A 12,472-nucleotide genomic window follows, 5' to 3' on the forward strand; every position below is an offset into this window, starting at 1 on the left:
CCACCCCTCCTGTGTTCAACTCATCTCTTCCCCAGAAGCCACTGGGGGCCAGGAACAAGCCCCAATGTTCGGTAGTCATGTGCAGGGTTCCCTGCTTCTTCCTTCAGCCTAGTATCTGTGTCCTCCCTCCATCCACTTTCAATGCCTTCCCTCCAAAGATCTGCTTGGTGTGACATTCTTCCCTATGTCCTAGTCTCTGGATGGGAGATGTTCTTCCTGGCTGTGTCCAGTCAGCTATCTAGCTCTGAGTTTCATCTCCTAGTTTGTTCTCAACAGAAATCAAAACTTATGTCGAGCAGTTATGCTCAAAGAAAAAGCCTTTTTCCATTTTCTGCTTATATCTGCTTCTGACCTCCATTTAGTTTTCAGCCTCTAAGTAGTCCTCCCCAACATGTCAACTTATTGTTTCACTTAAAATTATAATTTAAGCTATTTTTTTCAATAACTTTAGTTGGTTTCAGCGGTAGCATCTATTAAGGAACCAACTTTGTCTCAGAATGACAGAAACAAAAGTCCACTCTGGCTATTTGATCTGTCATTAGGGCCTCTTAATAGACATTTTACTTCTGTGTAAATCAGGAACCAAAAATGTGATTGTCCCGCTTAGTCATTATACATCAAGTTTATCTGTTTAAACTCTTCTTTGCTTTATTTAGTAGAAAACTACCTTTAAGTTCTTAAAAACCATCTTGTATGATTAAAATCCTAAACAGAGTAAATAAGACATATTTTATAAATTAATATGGATCTACTAATTCTTATGGCACGTATGTTTTTAAACTAATTAACTAATTAATTGGTAGCGTGGGAGATTCTTCTCATGAAGTGGAGTTTATTTGGGTCAAGGTAATTTCTGTGCTGAAAAAGACAGACATAATTTTTTTCACATGCCTCCTTCTTAAAGTATACTATAACATATTCCTCTTTTCTTTTAGACTCACAGTAAAAGCTGGCCACCAGTGAACAGTCACATACCTAAGAACATAGACAAGTCATTTGTTAAATGGTTTCCTTAGTTCATTAATTATATCTCTAAAGGCTGTGTTAGCATGCTTAACATAGCCAGGAATTAATTTATTTATAAAATTGAACATAGAAACAGTAATTGGATATAGAAAACAAAACTTTAATTCACCTGGTGATTTAATTTGTTCTTTCATATAGGCAGATAGTTCTAATTTTACATATATGTTTGTTTAATTCTTGTTTAAGATTTCAAGTGTATATATTTTTCTCTTTTTTTCTAAGAAGATATGGTAGAGTGCTTTCCCTCTTGGGATAGTAGTGTTTCAACAGGAACAGATTTTGCTGCTCGCATCAGTAAATATGCCAGGAAAATCAAACTAAATAGGAAATTATCTACAACACAAGAATTTTCTTGTCATTCCATCTCTGCATAAAGAAATAACTATGGAGGATATAAGGCAGATGAATAGTGTGTGATTAATTTTGATATAATTACGGACTACATTTACCATAAAATCAAAGAGAAAAAGATAAATATTAACATGAATATATTACAGAACTGAGAGAGGACCTCTAGTCCAATTATTCTTTAACATTTTTACTCTGACATAAAAAAATTACCTTTCTTCAATACTAGATTTCTCTAAATAATTACATTTATGTCATTCCATTAAAAACCTGGAATACTATTTCAATTCTTTGTAATGCCATGAACCATTCCACTCTACTTTCTAGCCTAATGACTCATCACTATTTGAACATATCCTCCAGGTAAAGTTGGATTTAAAATTTTTGAATAAGCCATACTGTTTCTTAGTTTCATCAGTATGAGATAACGTTAGTTTTATTCCAACTTTATATCCATACCAATAATTTAAAGAAAGACTTGAAAGTCATCTCCGTTTTATTATTTCTCTTACTATGCTTTACTTTTTCCATTACAATTCGTAACTCATGGCTTGAAATTTCTTCATATATTTCATTCACTTCTATTAGAATTAGCTATTTGAATATTGTTTCCCACTATGCCAAATGAAGTGCAATATAGTTGAGGGCCACTCCTTGAGTCAATGAATGCTATGCAAATGGATTTCTATTAAAGGGAGCAAATTTAAAAAAAAATTCTATAGTCTAATTTGATGAATACATGCAATGAGGGAGGTGCTCTGGTACACATGAGTAATTTAATGCTACTTTGACATAGTTCCTGACTATAAGAGTTACACAATGCTGTGATACACACACACACACACACACACACACACTCAGAGCTTACACTAGAGTATAATATACTTAAAAATAGGGAGATGCACAGTATTTAATGGTTCAAAACATCTCACTGTAGATGATTGACCAGGGTCATGGGGAAAGGTAAAAGTGTGATTGAATGAGAAAAAGAATGCTAATTTCTGTCTGATTGTACAAGCCAGACAAATAAGTTGACTAAGAAAGAGTGCAGGGATAGAGTTAGCCACTTACTTCCTGAAATATAGACATAATTCAATGATGTAGTTCTTCCTTCTACTTTAACTCAGGGTTTCTTGTGGCTAGAAAAATAAATGAATTAAGTCTTATTACAAAAGAAGGACATGTAAATTAAGACTACAAAGATATACATATATATACCCACCATTAGCAGCAATAAAATGTCTAAGACATTGAGTGTAGGCAAAAGATTTAAAAATGGGTAATTCTTATTCATTAAAAATGATAGTGTAGATTGCTATAAACTCTTCAGAAATAATTTGGAGTTATCTTGAAAAGGTGAGCATTTACAAACTTTTAAAACAGATATTATATTCTTAAGTATATGACTTAGAAAAATTTTCTCTACTCACCAAGAGACACGTACAAAATATCTGACTGCACTTTTCACAAAGGATAAAAAATACACCAACCTGGAAATAAGGCAGTCATTCACTCACTTGAGGAGAGTTAGTGAATTTAATATTTGCACATAATGGAATACTTAAAGCATTGGAAATTAATGAACAACCTACTACAACAGTAACTTGGATGAGTTGTAGAAACATAGTGTTGAGTGAAATAAATAATGCAGAGTGTTACATGATGCCAGTTTTAAAAGCTTTAGACCAAGAAACACACAAAATATATTTTTTAGGAAAGCTAGATGTTTGAAAAAACATATATTTTAAATGCAAGTAAATCATGGATACAAAATTATAGATATATAGATATGTCTATATATAAATCATAGATATAGATACTTTGAGAAAGTAAGACATAGTAATAAAAATTAGGTCTAGGCTGCAAGAACCCTGAAATATTCTTATTCTTTTTATTATTCTGCCTCATATTTACATACTGGTTGAATAATTTATATTAATGTTGCAATTAGTTTAAAAGTGGATATCCAAAATATAAGGAAGTCTCTAAATAGACATTTTACATCTACGTAAATCAAAAACCCACAATAAAAATGAAAAGACTTGTTCAATAAAAAATAATAATAAAATTTTTATGCTAGAATTGTGATGTCTAGAGGCTCCTTGATAACAACAAAGAAAGAACAACTATATTCAATATCCTTTAAATATTAGAAGTACAAATTCTTCCAGATAACACTCACAACAATAACAACAACAAAACTGGGGGATTTATCTCCAGAAAACCTGCTCTAAAGAAATAAAAATTATTAAGGCAAATTTTTATTAAGAAGGAAACACAGACTTATAAGAATAGATGAAAGGAAACAAAGACTGAAGTATGAATTTAAAATAGAAATTTATGGCCAGGTGCCGTTGCTTACACCTGTAATCCCAGCATTTTGGGAGGCCGATGCCAATGGATTACGAGGTCAAGAGATTGAGACCATCCTGGCCAACACAGTGAAACCCCGTCTCTACTAAAAATACAAAATTTAGCAGGGCGTGGTGGCATGCGCCTGTAGTCCCAGCTACTCGGGAGGCTGAGGCAGGAGAGTCACTTCAACCTGGGAGGCAGAGGTTGCAGTGAGCCGAGATCATACCACTGCATTCCAGCCTGGCGACGGAGTGAGATTCCATCTCAAAAAAAAATAAATAATAATAATAATAAATAAATAAAAATAAAAATAAATGAAATTTATTAAACATTGACAGTAGCAGGCAAATAAAAAACATCTAGGGAATTCTGAATACTAACTAAAATGTGTGAATACAATGATGCAAGGTATAAAAATTAAATGGAATTTGTGTATAAGATTTTAGGACTGTGGGGAATGTTTGAAAATAATATTTTTTATCAACTAAGTGAATAATCCATGTTGTAAATCTTGAATCATTATTTAAAGCACAACAAAACATGCATAAATAAATAAGCAAATTGAGGAAAAATGGACTGAAAGTATTTTATTCATCTAAAAGAAGGCAGGATGGGGTAAAACAAATTGAAAACTGGTACATCAGCTGGGAAACAAATGATAAAATAACAGATATTGATGAATGGAAGAATATGTACCCCAAAATATGCCATGTGGGTATAAGAATTATTTTGGGCTAAAGGCACTTCCAAAGCAGCAAATGTAAAAATGTCATTCTAATCTCTTTTCAACCTGGAAAGAGGAGATAAAAATTCCCGTGTGCGAGATGTAGTCCCTGTACCAGAAGAAAAGAAATATTCTTGGCTGAACAGTCATGACCAAGAGAATTCTGTACAGACCTGGTTAAAACAATTATTATCTTCTTATATTGATATTTGTAATAAAATGTATTGAGAGATTGGGCTAATATCTCCTCAGGACATGATACTTATGTATTACTATTTTCATTTTATTGAAAATGTCTGGTCTGAGGAAGAACTGGATATAGCTAGCCATCAGCTGTTTTCTGTGTTACAGAGTTATGCACCAGCTTATCATAATATACAAATAGCAGTGGATCAAAGGGGAAACAGAATAGTTAAATTAATACAAGACTATGAAAATCTACATAGTAGCTTTCCTGGGCAAATTAGATAAAAAAGTCTTCAACATGTCAAAAAGAACCTTTATTTACTTTAAAATCATATCATCTAATTACTCAATTCAGCAGTTTCCATGTACTTTTAAAATATCTACTCCTTTCAATTAAAAAAATTAAGACTAAAGAGATTGTACATACTCTACTATTCTAACGTTATGTATACTGTAAAACATGCAAATATTTATTTAAAAGGGTGAGTTAAAATTGGAACAGAAATTACAGTAATTTCTCTCATCATCCCAATGATTAACTTGGTCATCATCTAGGCACCACTACATACTTCTTAGACACCACTGCACTAATCTGTAAATCATTAAAGCTTAAGAAAAAGTCAGGTTTTACATTGTATATCTTGGTCTCCAAATAGTTAAATGATTTTTAACTGTACAAAGTAATGAAGATATAAGAATTGATACTCGATATCATCCATTTCTCTTTACTTCTAGGTATTTTCTCCCCAATACATTGTTCTCAGAATTTCTGAAAGTTCACACCTTTTTACTTTTATAATTGAATACTCTCAATCCAAGAAAATTTTGTACATAATAATATATACAGTTAGAAGATTCAAAGTTATCTTGAGCACTTTTCTCCAAAAGCAGTTAATGTAGCCTGTGCTAGGTTATCACAGAGACCCAAGTCTTCATTGAGTCTACAGTCACTATGATAAAAGAGCAATAAGATTTCTGTGTGTGGCATCTAAATAGTGTTATAGAAAACAGCCACAAAATTAATAATAAATCTCACATGTTAAGTTTTAGAAATAAAACAAGAAGACATTTATGCAGCCAACAGACATATGAAAAAATGTTCATCATCACTGGCCATCAAAGAAATGCAAATCAAAACCACAATGAGATACCATCTCACACCTGTTAGAATGACGATCATTAAAAAGTCAGGAAACAACCGGTGCTGCAGAGGATGTGGAGAAATAGGAACACTTTTACACTGTTGGTGGGACTGTAAACTAGTTCAACCATTGTGGAAGACAGTGTGGAGATTCCTCAAGGATCTAGAACTAGAAATACTGTTTGACCCAGCCATCCCATTACTGGGTATATACCCAAAGGATTATAAATCATGCTGCTATAAAGGCACATGCACACGTATGTTTATTGCAGCACTATTCACAATAGCAAAGACTTGGAACCAACCCAAATGTCCATCAATGATAGACTGGATTAAGAAAATGTGGCACATATACACCATGGAATACTATGCAGCCATAAAAAAGGATGAGTTCTTGTCCTTTGTAGGGACATGGATGAAGCTGGAAACCATCATTCTCAGCAAACTATCACAAGAACAAAAAACCAAACACAGCATGTTCTCACTCATAGGTGGGAATTGAACAATGAGAACACTTGGACACAGAAAGGGGAACATCACACACCAGGGCCTGTTGTGGGGTGGAGGGACAGGGGAGGGAAAGCATTAGGAGATATACCCAATGTAAATGATGAGTTAATGGGTGTGGCACACCAACATGGCACATGTATGCATATGTAACAAACCCGCACATTGTGCATATGTACCCTAGAACTTAAAGTATAATAATAATAATAATAATAATAATAATAATAATTAATAATAATAAAATAAAACAAGAATAAATATTTGCAGTGAAACAGCACAGGGCCTATTATTTCATTTCTGATGGCAGTTTGCCTACTGATTCAAATTATGTGACTTTAGGTATTTCAGATTTTTAAAAAAATTAAAGAGGGGTCGAATTATTATACTGGTTTCTTTGAAATTAGGCATGCTACCATGTGCTGTGTGTTTAAATTCCTGTGCTCAATGTTTTGTGCTGAATCAGATGATAAATCAGAATGCACCCCTACTGCCTTTATGAATTTTATGGCAATGAATGATGTTATGAAGAATTTATGAGGGCAAAATCTTCACTAACTAAATAGTTACTGCCTTTTCCACAGGAATAAATCCTATCTGTCTGAGACCAGAAGTATAAAGTTCTTGACACTATAGGATTCGTAACTGACAGGCACTGTTCCAGGTTCTTAATCATGGAGGGATGTTTTCCTGTTGTAAATGTAAAAATGAGCCAGAATAAGAAAATTAACAGGGCTCCTCAAGTAATAAATCCAAATATCCTTTGACTGTATATGCACCACTCTGGAAGTAGACCTGGACTTTTTACTTACTGAGTAAACAGTGACATTTGAACTATTTACATACTATCTCTTTTATTTAGAAGTTTGCGTATGCATTTAGTTGCAATTGACAAGATAGCTGCATTAAGCCCTGTAAAATTGTATAATTGTATTAAAGTATCTGAGGTTTACACACACACACACAAGCACTTTCATTCATTCAATCAATTCGATCATTTATACTCAGGAGGTGGGTAGTTCTCTTCCTTTGTTTTCAGTCAGATTAGGCAAATTCAGTGACTCATAGGATCATGGAATTTTATGTTCAATTTTTCTTAAAATCTTGTGAGTACACAGTAGTTCAGATAAAGGCCTTGCTATACAAACAGAGTCTATAGTTGCCCACTTTGAACAAGCATGATTTATTCAGCTGAATTAACACAGGCTCAGAGTGATATAACTTTTTATGTACAGTTACTGAATAAGTCAATTTTAATGTTATTTGGCCACATGTTGAAAAGCTTACCAATAGTATTCTTCCATTCCAACTTCTGAATGTCATAAATATTTATTTAATGCAAACATTGGCTTCATTATTTACACTGTGAAATAATAACCTTGGACATGATTATGTTGAAAGTGTTGAGAATGTGTTTTAAAATTTTTCAAACTTAGTTTTAAAGAGGAAATATATGCACATGCAGTGAAATGTAAATCACCTTTCCACCACATCTCAGCCACTAGAAATGCCCTTTCCACTGATATTAGATTTGGGTGTAATTTGTTTACCAATTTCCATAGATGACCCATTTATATACTAGGATATGCATAGGCATAATACATTTTTATTCAAATGATAACATAGTTTGTATACAAATGCTAATATAGTATACACAGTATTCTAAATCTCATCTTTTAAATTTACAGTCTTGATTTTATCTTGGAGATTGTTTCCTAACAAAACATATAGTTGGCACATTTTAATGGTTACTGACATTATGTTTAATAATGCTCTATTATTTACTAAAGTCACTTGATATTTTGCCTTTAGATTATTATCAGTGTTTTGAAAGTATTAACAGTGTTACCATTTACATGCTCAGTTCACAAATGTACACTCATTTCTAACAGTAGGTCATAAAGAATGTCACATTCTTAGATAGATATTGGCAATTGTATCCCATACTCTGAATCAGTTCATAGACTGTCTCCTCAATTGTATGGATGAGTGGCAATTTTCCACACTTTCTCCACTACTATCATCAAGTTATTTCAGTTTTTTTAATTGAGTGCTGAATTACTTCAGATCATGTATCAGTTTTCCATACCACTACAGCTCTAGATGACAGAAATATATAGTGATTTTTAAGTCAGTCCTTCTTATACCAACCAGCTGACTATTGTTTTTTATTTTAGTGCTCAATTTTCTATTTATTTATTTATTCGAAATGGAGTCTTGCTTTGTCACCCAGGTTGGAGTGCAGTGGCGCGATCTTGGCTCACTGCAACTTCAGCCTCCCAGGTTTAATTGATTCTTCAACCTCAACCTTCCAAGTAGCTGGGATTACAGGTGCCCACCACCACACCTGGCTAATTTTTCTATTTTTAGTAGAGACGGGGTTTCACCATGTTGGGCAGCCTGGTCTCAAACTCCTAACCTCAAGTGATCTGCTCACCTAGGCCTCCTAAAGTGCTGGATGAGCCACCGCATCTGGCCAAGTGCTCATTTCATATTATATTTTAGACCTCTTGTACATATCTTTTGTACATTGTGGTGTGAGGGTCCAGTATTTATAAAGGGATAGTTTATTAACTTGGTGCAAAAAAGTAATTGCGATTTTTGCCATTGAAAGTAGTGGCAAAAACTGCAATTACTTTTGCACCAATTTAATATATTTTACATCTTCAAAACTAAATACATTAAAAAAATAGAAGTGAAAGTTCTCTATTTACATTCCAAATTCAATTGGCTGAATATCAAAATCAGAATCAAATATGTAGTTGTTTGAAATGTGTAATAGGTATTAACACTGATGGCAAGCAGTCTTGGTTACTGCTAATGCTAAGAGAAACTTAACACAGTTAGAGTTAATTTGAACCATTCTCCTCCATTATCAGATTGTTCCAAGCATCTTTACATAAAATATTTTATATTTGGTTTTTGTATTTGCCTAATTTTACAATAAATCCTATCTCAGTGAAACATTTTTAAAGCCATCTGTGGTGAATGTGGAAGATAGAAAAAGGTAATAGAGGAAAAGAGGATGTTGTTATGCATGCAAATAATTTGTTCATTAATAATAATATCAACCATTTAGTGATTGGAAAATAATGTTTAAAGTGGTTTATAAACTAATATGATTGTAGTTTGTTGCTTATTTGCACATAGTTTATATGTTTTAGTTTGGGAATTTGAGTTTTGAATGTACTTATTCTAGTTGGAAAGAACTTGAGAATTTGTAGGAGTATATTATTGTCTTCAAGTCAATGAAGACCCCCACAAATCTTCACATAACATACAAGCAGTTACCGCTTTGATAGCCAAACTCAGAGACAAGGGCCAGTGGCTCTACTCCATTGAAATAATTGTTCTCAGATACTCAGACCAAATAATTATGGTCTAAATAAATGTGGCCTGAAGACATCTTGGAAATACAGTATTATCAAGAGTCCCCCAAGTTTTACTACAACTCACATCTATGGTGTTTGCATTAATATCATATCTAAAATCAATCTCCGTAATTTCAAACAAAATAACTACGTGATTGGTGAAAAATATCCAACAGACACATGTAAAAGTATATACTTTCTTTAATGAAACAGGACACAGCCTTATGAAGAGAGTAATACAATTCAGGAGAATAGAAGAACTTGTCACCAAAGGGTTGTAGAGTTGATGATATCCTTGCCTCAGGAGCAGCAACTACCACCCTTAACCATTCTCATGGGAGTTCTGGTCCATCCTGCCATGCTCCTTACTCTCACACCCATTTCACTAGTGCATACATGTGAGTGTGTGTGAGTGTGGAGATGCTGCTTATATATCCATCTGGCAAATAACTGGAGCAAACCATTCTCAGTATATTATTATTTACTGTAAGACTCACTAAATTCAATTCATTAAGAAATCTAATTAAGCACCAATAGTCAAATGTATACAGTTTTTAAAAGCAGCAGTGTAAATACTTTTTCATGTATTGGATGAAGAATGCCAGACTAACTGGTTATTGTTTTAATATGATAAGATAGTGTATTTGAATTACTAACAAATATTTTTTATCTTTTTTAACACATGACTCATCATTCCTATTAAGAGGCGTATAATGCACTTTCTGCTCATTGCCTTGAGTAAGAGATAGCAAAATAAAACACAGTAGCCAAGTAGTTGCCACTATTCCACTTGATTTTTGAGTTACAAATTTATAAACTTTAAGAAACTGAAATATCTTATGTTAAGATAGAAATATAAACATTTGGATTAATGGAGATGATAAAGAGCAATGCTTATGTCTCCTGAGGTTTGAAAAGGTTTCCTGCACTAAGGAAGTGGGCATGTCATAAGAGAAGCAAAGAATACTATTAGTTGGTCTGTATTAGTCAGGGTTCTCTAGAGGGACAGAACTAATGGATATATATATATATATATATATATATATATATATATATATATACACACACACACACACATATATATATCATATTAGAAGGGGAGTTTATATATATTAGAAGGGGAGTTTATTAAATATTAACTCACATGATTACGAGGTCTCACAATAGGCCGTCTGCAAGCTGAGGAGCAAGGAGAAACAGTCCGACTCCCAAAACTGAAGAACTTGGAATCCGTTGTTCAAGGGTAGGAAGCATCCAGCATGGCAGAAAGATGAAGGCTGAGAGGCTAGGCCAGTCTCTCTTTTCATGTTTTTTTTTTCTGCCCGCTTTATATTTCAGCTGATTAGATGGTGCGTACCCAGATTAAGGGTGGGTCTGCCTTTCCTGGGCCACTGACTTAAATGTAAACCTCCTTTGGCAACACCCTCACAAACACACCCAGAATCAATACTCTGCATCCTTAAATTCAATCAAGCTGACAGTATTAACCATCACAAGTCCACCCCTTGTCAACCTGAATGCATACACATCTCCTGAGATCATACATAATCTTCAAACAAAGACAATAATAAGGTCATAATTACACCTAACATAATACAACTATCCTTTGTACAAGTGTAATACAATAATCCCTAACTCAAATGCTATTACATAAAGTTAACAATACTTAAATGCTGATAGGAAGTCAATAAGTCTTATGTCACATGATAAAGGAAAAAGGAAATAAAATGAAGATTTTTTTGTTAATACAAGGGTATACATCAATGTTTTTCACAAAAAAATGCATACATACATGTTTTTAACAAAAGAAGAAGGAAACACTCATGATAATTACAGTCCTTGTTTCTGCAGCTGGTCATGTGGTTGTAGCTGGTATTGATGACTACCTACCTCTACTACCCATTCTATATTCCCTTTGCCTTCAGCAAGCACATCAGCAGGTCATGTGTTTGTTTTTTTTCTTTCTTCCTTTCTTTTTCTTTCCTTTTTTTTTTTTTTTTTCTGGTGGAGTGACACAAACATTCATTCCTGAAGGGTCTGGGCCATTTGTAGTCCTGCCTGGATTGAGCTGTTGTAGTTTCCCATTGACCTTAATCACAGAGCATGGTAATACTAAGAGATGCCCTAATGGATCTCTGGTATTCCATGCATACTCTTCCTTACCTCCATTGTGGAGTAGTAGACCGATTTCAATTTGATCGTCCGGGTCAATCACCCCAGCCAACCCCATAACTCTCTTCTTAGCCTATTGACTTAAATGTAGAAGCCCAAAGTGTCCAGGTGGCAATCTTAACTTCCAGTTTAATGGAATGGTTGTTGTGTCTCCTGGTGGCAGCTTTCCTCTCTCTGGAACAAAGACTTCTAGCTAGGCCAGCAGAATGTAATGTCACAGGAACAGGAAACAAAAATTTTGCTATTGGAACACTAGGGGTGATGGCGAGTGGTGCCACTTCTGCTTCCACCCTCGATTCCTGGACCTGTGAATCCTGGCTATGGGAGAATCTGTACCATATATTAGACGCTTATTCAGAGCATACATGGCCTTCTGGAGAGCTTTGCCCCAGCCCTGCAAAGAATTGTCACCTAGTTGGCATGGTAATTGTGACTTCAAAAGACCATTCCATTAATCTGTCAATCCAGCTGCTTCAGGTTGATGGGGAGTAAGGTAAGATCAGTGAATTCCATGATCTTGAGCCCACTGCTGCACTTCTTTAACTGTAAAGTGAGTGCCTTGGTCAGAGGCAATGCTATGTGGAATACCATGACAGTGGATAAGGCATTCCATGAGTCCATGGATGGTAGTCTTGGCAGAAGCAT

At 34.1% G+C, this 12,472-nt stretch overlaps 1 long non-coding RNA gene across 1 annotated transcript; it reads right to left on the minus strand.

The window, feature by feature from the left end:
• Window positions 1-839: 839 nt before the first annotated feature.
• LOC129457647 (uncharacterized) lies at window positions 840-12,131 on the minus strand. The gene is made up of 3 exons (XR_008649341.1): window positions 11,819-12,131; window positions 2,446-2,513; window positions 840-975 (listed from the first exon to the last, which is right to left on the minus strand). It is a non-coding gene; the product is annotated as an uncharacterized lncRNA (long non-coding RNA).
• Between the last annotated feature and the right edge of the window lie 341 nt (window positions 12,132-12,472).

Source organism: Symphalangus syndactylus, chromosome 11 (genome assembly GCF_028878055.3).
Source record: "Symphalangus syndactylus isolate Jambi chromosome 11, NHGRI_mSymSyn1-v2.1_pri, whole genome shotgun sequence".
NCBI lineage: Eukaryota > Metazoa > Chordata > Mammalia > Primates > Hylobatidae > Symphalangus > Symphalangus syndactylus.